Here is an 18,202-nt window from a genome sequence, read left to right on the forward strand (position 1 = left end):
CGACAGCGATAAAACATTTCAGATATCAAATTATTGCTTGCCGTGTTTCCTACTTTAACAGACCCAAACATGGCTACTTGTTAATCTATGATTCAAATTACAATCACTACACAGTCTAGATAAACATTTAACCAAGGCTGCGGCATGCAGGACAGCTACATCAGATAGTGTGATTTTTTTAGATGTATGGGGGTTGGAGTGTGTTTGGTGCTTCTCTACCCGGCAACAGAAAGCTGAGTCATCTCTGTCGAAGCCCTCCCACGCCTACCCACGCTGCACTGCTCTCGATCTCTCTCAGTGGTGGAGATGCAAGGACATGATACCAAAACTAACTGCATCACTTGATCCAGAGCCACAAAAGACAAAAACACACATTTATCGTAAATGAGGGTAGCCTTGACGGAACAGGGCTGGCATACGTGGGTGTTAGTATAATGTACTGGTGTATGTGTGGGATCTCCTCCAACAAAATATGGAAACTAATAGGCCTATACATAACAATATGAAAACTGCTATAGATGACGGGCTAGACAAGAAAGTGGCTGGGGTACTTAAGGAATGTTAATTGCAATTTCTCCAACTTATTCTAAAAATTTTTTAATCTTCCACTTAAACCAAGTGTCAAGGTCAGGTTGTCAACATTGGCATGAATGAATTCAAGGTTTACATTCCTGCTGTTCTTGGCAGCAACGTTTTTCAACAAACACCACAAAAAAAGACATAGCTGCTGCTGAGCCTTGCAATTATGCATCTCTTATTATTTTTGATTTAAATTCTAGTTTTTACATAGACAAAATAAGGAGAGATTTGGAAATAGACAAGAATATTTCTTCCATTCAACAGGAGGCTTTAATTAGGCTTCTATATCGACAAACAAAGCCATTGGGATCAGTGACTTCAAAGTCGTCATCTGGATGTCTCATGAGTAAATCATAAGCTAACATGGTATATAAGAAGTTTATAAATGTATGAATGAACCTCTTCTTTAGGAGTCACATGTTCTGACCTCAGACTCTATATTAAGATGGACAGACCAACAGTGAAGTATGACTGGGAGTGAAGCCAAAATATTCAGCGTTCACCTGCTGCCTGCAGTGTTGTTCATTAATACTACCTTCTGAACTCGCTGGATTTACTACCTTCTTAATTTTTACACATAGTACATGAGCCAAACTAAAAAGCTAAAATACACATCAAATAAAGTTTTGTCAAACCTGAATTATCCTGACAGTTTTTTTATCATGTTGTGACATGTAATTAGTAACCTGATGAATAAAAAGAAACAACAGACTAACAACCTCACAAGGTACTCCTTTGTATGCATCTTTCTTTTACAGTGCACTAGGAGAGTGCCAGTGCTCCTAGCTAGCTACAAACACTAGCACTAACATCCTTACAGTTGGTTATCACACACAAATTAAAACTGTATTCAGTATAGTTTTGCTTGGATCTTAACAAACTTTAATACTGATGTTTAGCAACACAGTTATCTGGCTATGCTCATAGCGGAAACATACCTCCTGTTAACTACACGGCCATACAATGGCTGCCATATGTCTCCTGCATTGGCTCAGCACGTCGGCTGTGCACATGGAGCACCAGGAACAATGAAAGTAAGTTTTAAAGACAAACAGGTGCACCTTTAACCGCATCTTCATGATCTGTTATTGTCACTGCACTGAGACAAGCATGTCTGTCAAACTTCCTAGGACATATGTTTTAGTAAATGATGTTTACACTACAGCTGGATTACAAAAAAGCTTGATTCGATTAAGACAGCAATTCATATAGTCCAGAGACTGATCTTTAAAGACAGGCCTTCTCCATTTCCTTGCATCTCTCTCAGACTTGCATCCCACATGCTGGTTTAGATTTCACTTACACTCGCCTCTAAAAGCCTCTGATTCAAGGCTTGAAACTAATTTTATTTTGTATATCTGACACATTATCAATATGACCTGAATGTCTCTGTGCATAAACCTCCATCTGCAGCATGAGCAGTCTTACCCCACAGGCGACTAGATGGAGATCATTCAAGCTGCAGCTGCAACAGACTGGACTGAATCACACACACTACAGGTGCAGGAGCACTGCCTCATATACAAAGCTCCGTACAGCTTCCATGCTTTATTTTACTTCCCATATTCCTCCACTTCACAGCACCTTCCCTGCACTAATTACACACAACTTTTCGCTTTTTAAAGAGGGGGAAATGGCAGAGACCTCAGAAAGAGTAGAAACTCTAATAATTCAGAAAGATGAGTAATAAACTCATCTCTTTATTTTCTATGAAGTTAACAAAACATAGCACTCAGAACAAAATACAACATGCATTACAAAACCTAACATGCGTGCACATTTATCTTTAATCTGGTCTGATCGTCTGCCATCTAATTAAGGACCATACATGTCTGCCTATTGCACACCTGACCCCTATGACACGCAGACAGGCAGGCAGCAGTGTGTGATAGAAAGACATTGTAGAAACAGTCACAAATGACAACAGATAGTCATTACAGCACCACACAGCATAAACTGCATCTGAAAATGTGTCAAGTGAAAATCTTTTTTAGTGACTGTCCATACTACTACTACAACTACGCTGTAATATTATGGGCCCCAATATAATTATATATTATGGATGATAAGCCCGAGCCCCTTTTATTAGGCTACTGCTCGAAATTTCCAGCCCATCTTTAAAACTTAAACTTGACTTACAAGAAGTGGCTTATCTAAAAACAAACATGGCAGAGCCTAGCAGCTCTGCTCCACTGGAGGAACCACTGAACTTAAAAGGAAATTCGGCTACATTTTGGATCTAAAAACTAAAAAGACACTCGAGCTGGACAAAAAAAGAGGGCAAATGCAGGATGTGTTTCATGGAGGTAAAATATTGTGGAAATACTTCTAGTTTTGTGTTACTTTTTAAACCAGACCTTTATATTTTAATAATGTACTTAGTTGGAAGGTTCCAACTTTAGTTCTCTGAGAATCATTCATATTGACAATAGGTTTAGTAACAATAATATATCCACATGAATCAATATTGAATTGAATTGAATCAAACTAGGACCTTGTGGATCGAAACTGAATCGATTCAGGCAATCAGTGGGGATACCCAGCCCTACTTTACATTCGGAAACAAACAGAAATAACCTCTGTGTAACCATTCAAGAGTGACCCTGTAAACTGGCTACTTTCAGCCAAGCGTGCACATTTGTATTAGGCAAATTTGTTTTGTCATTTAAAAAAATCTGATAAGTATATTTTGATAATGTAATGAAAACTAAACAAGACTGGAAGTTAACACGATCACTAATTAAAGTGAAACAACACCACTGTTACCTCAATCCTGAGTGTATCTGTCATTATTATTCATCAGTTGACTATTGTTATATCAGTTTTGAGCTCAGAATTTTCCCATTATCACTGTAGCCATGTTTGTTGTTTACATCAAACACATTAGGTACACTGCAAATTCTAACAAGTTAAGTTTACTTAAAATAATTTAGGAAACCGATTACCTTGGGAAAAGTAAGTAAAAGAACTAAATTGTGTCAAGTAGAGTGAAATTATTATATCTGAGTAAGCTGTACTTCTTTTAAAGATGTGAGCACTGAAAGTATCTCAGTATAGTTAACTTCAAATCAAGCTATTACAACTAAAATTCTTTTGTGTAGAGTAGAGTCTATTAGTTTTTGTTTTTAGTGAGAAGTGTTTTTTGAAGTGTGACATCGTGAGTGAAGGGGTCAATGTTGCAGACCACCCTATCTGTATGTGACTGTATCTGTGATTCAGAATAAATAAGAACTGCTCACGCCTCCTGTGTGAGAGCTTGTCAAACTCATTCAACTTGTCTGGGAGCCATTCCTCATGACGGCTCGCCACAACCAGAAAAGCACTCAGAAAATGCAGACTTCCACCATTAGCCCACTCCCAATAGTGAGTATATATTTATAAACATTACTGGCTCCAGACAGTGATTCAGACCAGCAGATTACTCCCTCCCTGGTGGGGTGGAGACACGGTGAGGCAAAGCATTGGCTTCGCCACATTCAGAAGTTATGATAGAAGCGTTGCCTGCCAGTGCCAACAGATGCACTGACAGTCTCACCCATGGTTTCTTGAAAATTCTGAAATAGCCCTTCCCCGTAAAGAACTAAACATACTAAGTTATCTCAGCTTAAAATGATCATTGCATTGCACCTTTCAGCTGAATAGTACAAACAACTAATTTGATTTAGTAATGTCAACGTTTTTTGACAAAACCAAAAAGAGTAAGGAATGATTGCTAAAACGTTTAAGTAGAAACAAAATCCGGGCAATTGTTCTTTACTTAAAAAGCTGTGTTAAAAGCTCACTACTCTCAGTTGAAACAATTAATAAAGAAATACTTGTTACCTGCTAAACAACTTACATTGTGGTCTGTTGTCAAAAAAAAAGCTTCCTCTGAGGTTAAAATACAAGCTGCTTGTGTTGCCAAAGTGCGGGCAAACTTCATGTTGGCTTCTGCGCAAGCTCAAACACACGAATCTTCTCTCCAGTTTTCAAACAAATGCAGTTCTTCTTCTTTATCCCCGAGTCCTAACTCCATGTAGTTACTGCCACCTACTGGCCTGTGGGTATTAGGCAGCAAGTTTGAAACCCATCTTTGGCTTTACTTGATTCTTTTTAGTTGGCATCACTCAAAACAGGAGTATGGATGATTTTTCTACCCTGTAATTTAGTGGTACTCAATATAACTCAGTAAGAAGTACACCTTTTTGAAAATTAGTTACTTCAACTTATTTTTCTGAGTTGGGATAACTATTGGATTTTACAGTGTCGGTATATATGGCCTAAGCTCTCTGGTGCTCTCCAGAGTCATCCTCCAGTAACACAAATTGTGTACAGACAAGTATTTTTACGATAACAAAACAAATATGCAAACCCAAGGTGAACCAGTATATCTCTGGACTTAGCCAATTTATAGGCCAACCAAGTTCTAGCTGAACGGGGGCACTAGGATGGTCCAAAAGCCCTTGAACCTTACAAAAATCAGCAGAACTTAGTTCTTCTAGGCATCAGACAATCATATTACTCTATGAACTTTCAGAAATGATGAAGTGAACCAAGTTTCTTACATCAGAGGCAGTGTTTTTTCATGATAGTATTAGTTAGCTTAGAGTAAGTCAGTCACACATAAAGCCAAACAGATCTGTCTAGACTGGACATGTTTGACTTTCAAAACAAAGTCATATTAGCACAATTAAGAGGTTAATTAGGCTGTTAATTGCAAATTTCCATGATGTGCTAGCATCAAGCTAATTAATTTATAAAATACATTTTATAGAATTAGACCTGCAATTGACTGCCAACCAGTCCAGGGTGAACCCGCCTCTCTATACCGCTTATTCCCCAACAGGATAAGCGGTATTGAAAATAGATGGATGGATTATGTAGAATTTTCTCACAGACACGTCTGGCCCTGTGTTTTAAAAGGTCTATGTCCTGTCATGGCAGCCACCATGACAGAGCTGCTGTGACAGGCATGAACTGTTAATCAATGCCAGTGTCATGCTGAATGTTACGTTGCGGCTCCACTAGACATTTCCAGTGCTTCGCCATCTCTGCAGCTTACTTTCTTTTTTTAAATTTGAATAGTCTTTTCCACAATAGTTGCACGTCAAAAGGTAAAGTGCTTAAAAAATTTATTAGACCACCTGTCATATTTGTCTCAGAGACCATCCAGCATCATGAAGTGCTTTAATGCGGACTTTTTCATTTTCAGTGAGCTCTCCACATTTTACCATTTTGAACAGGAATGAGGAATTTCAAACTGAATTCTCCCATAATTGACATATTAATCAATAAATATTAATGTCCTTTTCTATTTTTTCAGTTTTTTTGCAAATCAGTAAATTTGAAAATTCATGGATAACAATAATAATTATATTCTAGCATTAAAAATGTCATTTCTGTTAAAGAGCTTCTACATATTGGTGTATTAACCATTGCAGAAACATAAAAAACTATTTTGGTAATTACCAATGCTGTTAATTTAGGGCAGCTGTGGCATAAACCTTACTTTGGTTAGGGTTAGGGTGGTCTAATAAATTTATTAATCACTGTATATTTACTAAAAAGTAAGCCATCAGTTTTGTTTCATGGATGAATTTCAAACAATGAGGTAGATGCTGGAATGAACTGCGAGTTGCAAGATGCAAGTAGCTTGTAGCATTGACCAGGAGTGCCACTTTTAAACAGTTTTTCTCCCTCATCATGTGAAAAAAATCTATGAAACCAAAACACTTGTTTATTTTTTTTTAGTAAATTCACCCTGTGGAGTGGAGTTTGTATTGAATGAGTCCTTATTTTAAAAAAAGATGTAAGCAACAGAGATGGGTGGAAATGGATGATGCATCTCTACTCATCATCATCTGTTATTGATCAGATTAAGAGACCCTGTGGTGGCAGAATTTACTTAAGATTGGTGCGTTTTTCTTCCCCTTATATTCCAAAAGATAATTTACAGAAAATAATGTATTTTTATGCATGACTGTAGGGCTGTAGTTAACCAAAGTAAAACTTGGCCAACCAAAATCGCACCCAGGTACCAACTAATCGACTGGTCCTTCAGATAAAAAAGAAATTTAAAAACAACCAGGGTGATCTTGTTCGAACAAAAGCTTTTCGACCAAACAATCGACCAATCGAATGGAAGTTGTCAGCCCTACATGACTGAATGTCTGATCTATCACAAATACACATTAGCAAACTGTGCAGAATCCAGACCTCTTAAATAAACAAGTAAACAAAGCTTTCAGCTGCTTCGATAAAGTGCGTCAGTACAGATTGTGAAACTTCCACTAACATCACTTACAGATTCAGTCCTTTACACAGACTGATCAGTGTGATTAAACTATTTCAGACCTCTTTCATCACATTTTTCGTCAGAAGACATCTGCTGTAATATAAACAGGATATTTTACACCGCCACTTTCACTTTAGACCTTCAAAGGTGCGGTCAGTACATGACACATGATTATGTGACTAAGTTCGAAGAAGCAGGTCACTTGCCAAGTGCCAAATTTAGCCGATATTTGCCGCAACCTGACACGCTGCTTAAAAAACAAAATACATTTCTCTTAACTGTTGCAATAAACATGATATTTCTGTTTTTTAACCCTTTGCGGCAGAAAGGGAAACTGTTCTTACTGTACATGTTATTTATTGATCAAGAAAATTCCCTTGTTGTGATCTATTTACAGAAATATGATTAAAGACTGCTTATTGGAACTCAAATATGAAAAAATGTACTTATAAAATCATAAAACAGCCATTTTGTGACTCAAAAAGTCAAATCCGACAGTTTGGAAAACATTCACAATTCTTTCCATAAAGCTCTTGAAAGCTTCCTGCTCTTTCGCCCTGTTTTATTTATAGTCTAAAATCTAGATTTTCCTGCTTTTATTGTTTGTTTTAAGAAAATTAATAGGAAGAAAATCTGATCTAGAAAGAAGGAGAAGAAACAGTCCATACTTTCATACTAAAAAGAAGGGCATTTCTTAGACCTGCATTCATTTAAGCCTGATTTAAAAAAAAACAGCCCATGTGTGGAGGAAAAGGATGTCCAGCTTGTCTTTACTCACCAGTTTGAGTGTCTTCATCCTCCTCTTCATCAGAAAATCTTGAGTAAAAACTAAGAGTGGCAGAGAAAGAGAGAGGAGAGAGGAAAAAGACAAGAGGAGGAATGTTTTAATCACTCTGAAGGAAGCCAGTTATCTTCCCACACACATTGCTGAGTGTGTTGCTCACAGACACACATCACACACATACTGAGATACCTCCAAGGGTCAAGGATGAATCAGGAGAAAGCGAGAAAAGGAATGAAAAAGGAGATGCAGAGGAAGGCAGAAGGGCTGAAAATGAAAAGAGCCAGAAATGGAAAGAGGAATGAATAAAATGTAGATAGAGAAGCAGAGAGCAGAGAGAGAGAGAGAGAGAGAGCGAGAGAGAAATGCATGGCTTGGCTGAGTCATCGGTTACCACCACTTCCTCCAAAAGCTCTCTACTAATGAGTAGCCATCTTTCTGAGGCACACACAAACACACACTGAGATACACACATATATACAGCGGGGGGAAAAAAGAACACAAAATCTCATACTGAGCCTGAAATCTTTCTTCCTTTTTAGTCCAAACCACTCACTTTCCTGTGTGTTTGTGTAGAAGAAAGTCTGAGAAGTTGACCCCTGAACTGACCCCACAGCGTGTGTCATGAGAAACTGTCCAGTATGCTGCTAAAATCAGTAGCTGTGTCTGTTTTCCCAGAATTCCCAGATGCATAGTTTCAAAATCATTTTCAAACCATGAAAGGGTTACTGATCCTTCTGCTTTACATCTAGACTTAATGTTGGCTTTGCTTTTTAAAACAGGTTGTGATTTGGGGAAAGATTTCTGCTGTCTTTGTCAGGAAGAAGGTTGTTACACATGCTTTGGTATCAGAGTCAGTCAGCTCTTTAAAGCAACAATAATACTTTTTTATTTGAAATCTTTGAATTTAAGGAAAAGTTCATATTCAAAGTTGAACTGGCCTGTCTTAAATAAAAAAAATCATCATCACAGCAGACTGTGTTTTGTAGTGTTCCTTATGATCCAGCAGAGGGCGAGTTGAAAATTAGGTGTCAGCCTGACCCTTTTTGGCGGTCCCTTTTGACCAGTAAGTATGTAAATGTTGTATGTTAAAAAACAGAGGGCACACTAGGGACAAATGCCCGAGCTGACTGTTGCAACAATAGAAAGCTGAGAGGCGGAGTGTAGAAGTAATCAGTCCCTATAGGTTATTTGCAGTCATGTGATCCCTAATGTCCTCGGGGGTCAGGAAGTAGAGGACAGCCATTAGGAATGAATGGGAATGGAGGAAAGTCAGTACTTTATGTACAGATCTAAATGACATCTACATGGCAGTTTTCATCCAAGAATTTCTACATACATTGAGTATGATTCCTACACTTTACAAAACAGTGATTTTTACCAAAGTTCAACAGATTTACCTGTCATGGAGGTGATCAATATCACACATACTCAATCCTGCCAACCTCCTAGCACCGTCTAGCTAGCTGAAGGGAGAAAGGCATCTTGAGGAGTCTTGTACTGAGCTAAGAGGCTAGCTGAGCCCCTTTAACATTAAACTTCCTCTTTTTGTTACAAACAGGCTCAGTTGAAATGGTGATGTACTATCAATTGAACAAGCCTTGTGGGATAAGAGACCATTCACGAACGAGCCTGTGCTATGAAACTGTTCTTTAATGTGAGCAATGACTACTAACTCCCGTTTGAGTGCCAGTTTCCTTTCCTCCATCTGTTGCTGTTTTATCACCCACTTTAAAAAGCCTAAATGTGACCAAATGAAGAGCCATTTAGGAGTCAAAAAACCAGCTCTACTGAGGTGAACCACATGATCTGGATCTCTTAAAGAGGTGGGTTTCCCATCACAATGAGCAAGGCTAAGGGGTTGGTGAGAAGACATCAGTTGAGGAAATATGGATTTTAATATACTGAACCAAACCGGACTGCTAGAGGGAAACGGACCATCCATGAGCATTGTCTGACACAGCTGGTCCAGGCTTTAACAGAGGCTTTTTTTTTAATTCCTGCCTGCTGCGATTTTAACGTGGGACACAAAAGTGGCATAAGAATTAAAAATGTTCATACATTTGCATTTTGAATATTGAGCATAGTCATAAACGGCTCAAAACATGGCCTTTTTGTTAGCATTTCTCTCTAGATAAACCGCTACTTGGCCCCCAAGGGGACTTTTCTGCTGCTGCTTTTCTCCACCCCTACCCCTTTTTCTAGCCCCTTCCAACCCCAGTGCAGCTTCAGCAGAGGGCTGTCAACATGAGTCCGGTCTGTCCTGCCTTATAATAGAGAGGGTTTACGTCGCCACTGTAACGGGGCTAAATACTGCTAGTGCTGTGCTTAAGGTGATAAACACTGATCTTAGTCATTAATCTGCTGTACATCTTTTATCTGCACTAACTTCCAGCTGACTATATCTTCTTATTTATACCACAAACATGAGGTTAGTATTATTAACACTGTCCAAAACATACTCTAAAAAAAGCCAATTACACCTCCTTAAAGAGTAACTACAAGGTATAGCCTTGTTATCACATCTGGGTGTGGCATAAATTCTTCACAAATCTCAGCTTCAAGAGAAGCTCTGTTGGGTACATTGCAGACAGATATGTTTGCCTAAATGTACTGTTAGTAAGCAAAGCTACATTAATGCAGCAGTGACAGTAGGCTCGGAGGACAAAAGTGAAACTTAGAAAGTTGAGCCCTGAAGCCTAGTTTGATGCTATGCTTAGTGAAAGTGCAGGTTTTCACACCATTGAGGGACCCTTTAAGTTTGGTGATATGCGGTTCACAACATATTTATACATCTTTCTTTCCTATGAACTTTGACATTAGCTCAGGCAAATGGGGAAAGTTTCTTTGAATCCACGTGGGCCTGACTGGAAATGGTTTCATTTAATGTCATTGTCTTTGTCTAGTCTTTTTTTGCAAATCAACACACATGAAACATCTGCTCACTTGACCTGATCTGCACTCTCAGTGTCATATAAGATATCATCATCTGGCATAAAGTTATACATATGACACAGCAGTTGTAGTGTGGCACGTAAAAACAGACTTATCGTATCATCTTAAGAATCATATATGATATTCATGATTCTTGTACAGTCAGATGTTACCCTACACATACTTAGTCCGATACAGTCTGCAGTTTGCAGTCATCTGTAATACTAAAAAAGAAACAACACTAATCCCAGCTTTGACCATTATTCTGTGATCTTTACACTGTAAACATCAGCCAGTCTCAGGGGTAACTGCGATAAAAACAAATTCTTGCCTCTCCATTGCAGTCGCTTATCTGGGGAAAGTCATGGGAATTTGGACACGCATCCTCCTCTGCAGTTCCCACACTTTTCACAAATCATACTCACAGACATGAACACACATACACATGTAGACAGCATAGACACAGAAGAAATAACAGACAACAAAGAGATGTTTTATATTATGTGTAGTTATACTGGCAGAGATGAGAATGGGAACCATACAGAGACATTTGCACCGGATGCTACTGTAGCTCTGTCTGAAACAGGCGTAATGTATAATTATGTTGAACAGGATATGATAATTCTGCAGAGTCACTGGTGCAATGAAGACTGTATGCATCAGTGTTTTTGTGGAAGACCACTCACCCTATACTGTCATCCTATAGACCAGGGCTATTCAATTACAAATTCAACTGGGCCAAATTTTTAAAATCAAGAAATGTAGCCAGGTACGACATGTTCGGCGCCCAGTAAGAAGCTGGTAATGTCAAATTTCAAACCAATATAAATCAATTTGATGAAATATATGGAGTTTTTATTCTTAGTCTCCCTTTTAAGTTTTGCAACATGACAAAAGCACATCGAAAAGTGCATAAAAACACAAAAGAGCTGTATTTGAACATAACCTGAGGTATTAGAAAGGTTTTTTTACTAGAATAAAAATAAAATATATAGAATGAAACAATACAATGAAATTCTATAAATAAGAATTTTGGTCACATCTTACCCAGGCATATCTTAAAGTGCATAAAAACTAAATTTGCAGAGTTGTAGTCACAGTTGAAAAGGACATGTTTTATACTCAGTATTTTGGGGCTACTTTTGTCAACATAGCCATGCTTTAAAACAACTCAGTGCATATTAGGTAGACTGTTGCTAGGCTATGCGGAGTGTTGCATTCATGTTCTGAAATACTGTGGGAATTTATGAAAACTTGTGAAACAGGCTGCCCTCTGATATGACCACAGTCTGGGCCACTCGGGGGTTGGTTCTGGGCTGCATGTGGCCCACAGGCCACTAATTGAATAGTCCTGCGGTATACCTTAATCCATTAGCTACAGTCTCCTGAAGATATATTAGTATACTGTAAATTTGAAGTCAGTTATAACTAAAAGTGGATGATTAAATTTGGCGTGGTGTGAATAGAGAACAATGACAGCAACTTAAGTCAGATAACACAAAGAAAAAGACCTAGGCTTAACTATCAGTAGCTACCTATAAAAGGCTTTATATGTGGCATTGTTTAATTTACTTCCTCAAACTCCCTTGAAATAATCCTTCTTCAGGTTTTGTTGTTGTCAGCTCAGTGTTTACAGCCCAAGGACCAAGGGGAAGGGAGGCTTAGTTCTTAGGGGTAGACATTTGTTGGACATGTTTGTACTCTGAAAGTTGCTATTGTACATTTTAAAGCTTTACTTTTTTCAGTACTGCTTTAAGCTAACTTGAAATCTCAATATGCCACCCAGTTCACTACCACTATGTTGGTATGCTGATCTGATATATTTTCCATTGTTATCAGCTTTATTAGGTCTGACAGCAGGCCTGCCCAAGAAAAAAAGAAACCCAGAGAATGGGCCCCTCTCCAGTGGTGATTTGTTGAAATCAACATGTGTATGCTGGATCAGTAGCATTGGTGCTAGTGTGCTGGCTAACAGTTTCTTCATTTTGGAACTGATAAGTGTGACAAACTGTTACTAAGTTCTGATGTAATTATTTATTCATGTTACTTTTTCAACCTGTTTTACTACTTTCCACCTATTTTTGCCAATTCTTTTTGCCACTGTAAATCAATTTCTGCCATGTTTTGCTCACTTTTGACACTTCTTTTTCCCACTTTTTGTGGCTTTTTGCCAATTTTGCCACTTCTTGTAGCCTCTTTTTTTCTTATACCATTTTTTGTGGCTTTTTGAACATTTCTGCCTCTCTTAACCATTTTCACCTCTTTCTGGCAACTTTTAACCTATTTGTGCTGCTGCCCCCTTTTTAAACTACTTTTTAACCCATTTTTTGCAGCTTTTTGCCCATTTCTGCCATGTTTTTTAATAATTGTTGTCCCTTTAATGCCACTTTTTAACCCATTTGTGCCCCCTTACATTAAATTTTGCCACATTATGTCAATTTTGAGCTACTTTTATGCCCATTTTAACTCATTTTTTGGGCTTTTAGCCCATTTTGCCACTGTTTTGCCACTATGAACCATTTTTGCCACTTTTGACCAACTTTTTTTCTTAAAAAGCCTATATTGTACCACAGTAAATATAGATACAATTTGCTTTTGTTGCCTTAAGAGTGGTTATTATTATTATTAAGTTATTATTAAAGTGGCTCCCACTTTGGCTGGACCCCAGAAAGCCTTCCTCTTCATCCTCCCTTATCGGCGGCCTTGCTGACAGGATGCAAACATTTGCTAATTCAATTTTAAAAACAGCCTTTTCACACAGGAGTAAGGTCTGCTTCAGCTCCAATGCATTGCCTGTTCAGTCAAAGTCAGATAGCGTCACCACCATGATTGAGCTGTAAAGCGCCTTTATAAAAAACATCTGGTGATATCATATCACAGACACTATCCATGTTTCATACAGTCTGTGTTTTTGCCTCTGTACTATGTCAGATGTGACGGCCCTTTCAGTTTTTGTCTGAGTATCATTATGTGTTTTCTCAGAGGTGCATAAGAAGTCAGCATCACATCAGGCTACATCTAGATCCATAATTTTAAATGGTCTCACTTGTAAGCCAAGAAAATGTTAACTTGTAACCTCACTAAAGAAAAAATCCCTCACAGTGACCTTGAAAATACAGAAAAAAGACAGGTTTCTCCAATAAAATTACAAATTAGGAGGCCATTAGACTAAAAACAACATAACCTTTTTTTTGATTGATCGTCCTATGATGTTACTGCTTATGAATCTGTAGATACATGGGAAAGAGAAAGTAAGTGCTGGCTCAGCAAAGTGCCCTATAGTGGGAGGATTGTGGGAGATTGAGTCAGCACATGAGTCAAAATGGATTACCAAAAACACTTAATCTTAAAATGAATAACACTGTGGTTGATGTGAGGTGTCTGTATGGGAATCAAACCCTCAGCTTATAGCAAAGTTGTTGCGATGTGTTTCATGCCTACGTCTTATTATGGTTCCATAGCTCAGTTATATACTGCTTGAACTTGCTTATAATTAGATTTCCCTTAAAGCTAAAAAAACAACAGCTACACTAAAATAAGGGATGTCTGGCTTACATCAACATTTCAAGTATCCTATGATAAAATTTACAAAGGACAAAATAAAAATAGTACTTTATGCTGGAAAGTTGTCTTTTAAGGCCTGAGAGGAGCTTTGCCTTATAATTACTTTTCCTACAGAGTCATTACTTCTGTCTGGAGGGAAGCCTGTCTGGGTCAGAGTCTTCAGTGTCCTTTTATTTCTGGATGTTTGGAACATTTTATGTAATGGCTGGCGCTGGTTGGGTGAGCATGAAGCTGGTGCTTCAAAATTACTTTTTTGAGATTATCTGTTGCACAGCAACTTTTTTAGGTTGCAGTTGTTAAGGTTTGTAACTCAGTCACTTCTTTTGTGTCATCCTTTTATGTTTTGACAAGTAGAAAATGGTGTTAGCTTGTGTGGTTTGAAGTCCCAGCTCAGGTTAAAGCAAAGCCACAGAGAGAGGTGATGAATCTCAGTAGAACTGAAGACAAAAACAGCGTTTCATTTCTGTGGTGTTTTTTAATCATCTGTCATGTAATTGATATTAAATGTATTATTTCTGAGGTATCATTATAACACAACTTATTACTAAGAGCCACATAAAAATTTAGCTCTTGTGAAAGTTTAGTCATGAAGACTATTACATTCACTCAGTTTCATGGAAACATCAGCTGCTTACATCTCCTGGTCACATACGCTATATGGACAAAAATATTTGGCCACACCTGTTCATTTTTGAATTGTGGTGTTTCAATCAGACCCATTGCCACAGGTGTATAACATCAAGTACCTAGCCATGCAGTCCCCATTTTCTAACATTTGTGATTAAAAAAATGGGTCGTTCTGAAGAACTCAGTGACTCCAAATGTGGTACTGTGATGGATTTCAGTAAGACAGTTCGTGAAATTTCATCCCTGCTGGATATTCCACAGTCAGCTGTTAGCTATATTGTTAGAAAGCACAATTATTTAGGACAAACAGCAACTCAGCCATGAAGTGAAAGACCACATAACATCACAGAGCAGGGTCAATGACTGCTAAGGTGAATGGTGTGTGAAAGTCGCCACCGTTCTGCTGATTCCATAGCTGAAGAGTTCAACTGGCATTAATGTAAGCACAAGAGCTTCATCGAACAGGTTTCCATAGCCAAGCTGCTGCATGCAAGCCTCACATCACCAAGTCCAATGCCTCGTGCCAGAGTGGGGTAAAGCACACTGGACTGTGGAACAGTGGAAACGTGTTCTGTGGAGTGACGAATCAAGCGTCCCTGTTTGGCAGTCGGATGGGTGAGTCTGGGTTTGGTGGATGCCAGGAGAATGTTATGACTGACTGCACTGAACTGGGAAGTTTGGTGAAGGATGAATAATAGTAAGGAGCCTTTTTCATGGGTTTGGGCTAGCCCCTTTATCTTTAATGAACTGCAATCTTACTATTTAAGTATACCAAGACATTTGGGACAATGCTATGCTTCCAATTTTGTGGCAGCGGTTTTGGGAAGGCCCTTTTCTATTCCAATATGACTGTGCCCCAGCGCACAACACAAGGACTACAGGTACATCTCAAAAAATTTGACTATCGTGAAAAAGATCAATATTTTTTGTCGCTCAATTCAGAAAGTGAAACCTATATATAATGGACTCATTACACATAGAGTACTTGGTTGGGCCTCCTTTTGCATGAATTACTGCATCAATGCGGCGCGGTGTGGCATGGCGATCAGCCTGTGGCACTGCTCAGGTGTAATGGAAGCCCAGGTTGCTTTAATAGCAGCCTTCAGGTCATCTGCATTGTTGGGTCTGGTGTCTCTCATCTTCCTCTTTACCCCATAGATTCTCTATGGGGTTCAGGTCAGGCCAGTTTGCTGGCCAACCAAGCACAGTAACACCATGGTCACTGAACCAGCTTTTGGTACCTTTGGCAGTGTGGGCAGTTGTCAAGTCCTGCTGGAAAATGAAATCAGCATCTCCATAAAGCCTGTCAGCAGAAGGAAGCATGAAGTCCTCTAAAATGTCCTGGTAGATGGCTACGTTGACTGTGGACTTCAGAAAACACAGTGGACCAACACCAGCAGATGCTATGGCAGCTCAAATCATCACTGACTGTGGAAACTTCACACTGGACTTCAAGCAATGTGGATATTGTGCCTCTCCACTCTTCCTCCAGACTCTGGGACCTTGATTTCCAAATGACATGCAAAATGACCTTTCATCTGAAAAGAGGACTTTGGACCACTGAGCAACAGTCCAGTTCATTTTTTCCACAGCCCAGGTAAGACGTGCCTGACATTGTCTCTGGTTCAGGAGTGGCATGACACAAGGGATGCCACATTTGTAGCCCATGTCTAGGATTCGTCTGTGCGTTGTGGCTCTTGATGTGCTGACTCCAGCCTCAGTTCATGATATTCTAATTTTTGTAAATGTACCTGTATAAAGACATGGGTTGATGAGTTTGGTGTGGAAGAACTCAACTGGCCCACACAGAGCCCGACCTCAACCCCATCGAGCACCTTTGGGATGAACTGGAATAGAGACTGCGAGCCAGCCATCTTGTCCACCATCAGTGCCTGACCTTGTTACTGCTCTACAAAATAAATGGGCACAAATTCCCACAGAAAACACTCAAAAATCTTTAGGAAAGCCTTTCAAGAAGAGTGGAGGCTGTTATAAGTGCAAAAGGGGGTCACCTCAGTATTTAAGTACATGTATTTGAATACAATATCATTATAGGCCTTTTAATTGTAATAGGCATCTGGATACTTTGCTCTACTCCTTCATTAGCTCCTCCTTTATTTTAACATGGCCTTCCCTCCCACCCTTGATGACATCATCCAGTCAACACAAGTCTTTGCAGGTTGATCAGCTTTTCCATTATCAGCCTGGGATCACCAGTCACCTGTTTACTTTTATGTTACAGTTACGGGTTTATGATCTTCACTATAGCCAGTCAGCAGGAGGAGCTCTACATTTTGTAAGCCTCACTCTGAGATAGCTGTTGCTATGTCCACCTTAATATACATGTGGTGATTGCACATATTTCTGGTTTTATTTTGGTGATTTCCTGAAGACTGTTTCCTGTGTGGAGTGTTTGTGATCCTCTTGACAGAGATTGGGCGTTCCTCCTGCATTGGCTCCCCTGGCACCTAACGCACCTGCAACTAATACCAGCAATCACCACTCACTCTTCAGCTCTGCTCAGAGGTCTCTCCAGCGCCAGAGTGTTCCCGCACCTACATGATATCTTGGCCTCTTGTGGCCTGTGCCTAATCCTCCTCTCCCTTCGCCTCTTCCAATGCCTCCAAGTGCTGCCAGTGCTCAGCCCAGTCTCTGCCACGCTGCCACACTCTCTCACTGGATTCACTCACAGCCTCCTCCGCCAGCCCTCACGCCTGCAGCCCTCACGCCTCCCTGGATTCCTCTCACACCCCTCGGACCTTGGATTGCGCCACCTTTACTCCTGTGTTCCCCCAAATAAAACCTTTTTTAACTGCTTCATCTGTCGGCTCTGTTCCTGGGTTCACACTAAGACTACTGATTACATTTAATCATCACAATACAGTTTGTTCAAGGACCAATAACGAGTAAGAAATTAGCTTTCTCTGACTGAGTGCTGATGGTTACTGTTCAGAATATTAACAAAAAAAAAACATTTTTAACATGTCAAAAAACATACAGTCGCTAGAAAAAGTATGTGACCCCTTTGAGATTTCTTGGATTTCTGCATAGATTGGTCATCAAATGTGTTCAGATCTTCATCTAATTCACAACAATAGACAAACACAGTCTGCTTAAAGTAATACTGCACAAAAAATGATATGTTTTCATGTTTTTATTGAACAAAACATGTAAACATTCACAGTGCAGGGTGGAAAAAGTATGTGAACCCCTAGGCTAATGACTGGTTGACCCTCCTTTGGCAGCAATAACCTCAACCAAACGTTTCCTGTAGTATATCTGTGGCCTTTTACAGTCACTAACAACCTTCACCAATTGTTTTATAGGGAAAGATGTGAAAATGACTTGGCCCAGATGCTGCCAATGCTCTCTTTCCTCAACTGACCAATCTAGGCACTTAGTCACCAGACATTTCTCATCATGCCTGAGGGGGTCTCACTGAC

At 39.3% G+C, this 18,202-nt stretch overlaps 1 long non-coding RNA gene across 2 annotated transcripts in view; it reads right to left on the reverse strand.

Annotated features, from left to right (window-relative positions):
• The window catches only part of LOC121510951, a 116,332-nt gene that overhangs the window by 76,287 nt on the left and 21,843 nt on the right, over positions 1 to 18,202 (reverse strand). Inside the window, exon 2 of one of the 2 annotated variants that reach the window (XR_005992008.1) lies at positions 7,632 to 7,681. This is a non-coding gene — a long non-coding RNA (uncharacterized LOC121510951). Of the gene's footprint in view, positions 1 to 7,631; positions 8,029 to 18,202 lie in introns of those variants that run through there. The other variant, XR_005992007.1, reaches the window with a different exon arrangement.

The sequence above is a fragment of the Cheilinus undulatus genome, linkage group 6 (genome assembly GCF_018320785.1).
Source record: "Cheilinus undulatus linkage group 6, ASM1832078v1, whole genome shotgun sequence".
NCBI classification, from domain to species: Eukaryota; Metazoa; Chordata; class Actinopteri; order Labriformes; family Labridae; genus Cheilinus; species Cheilinus undulatus.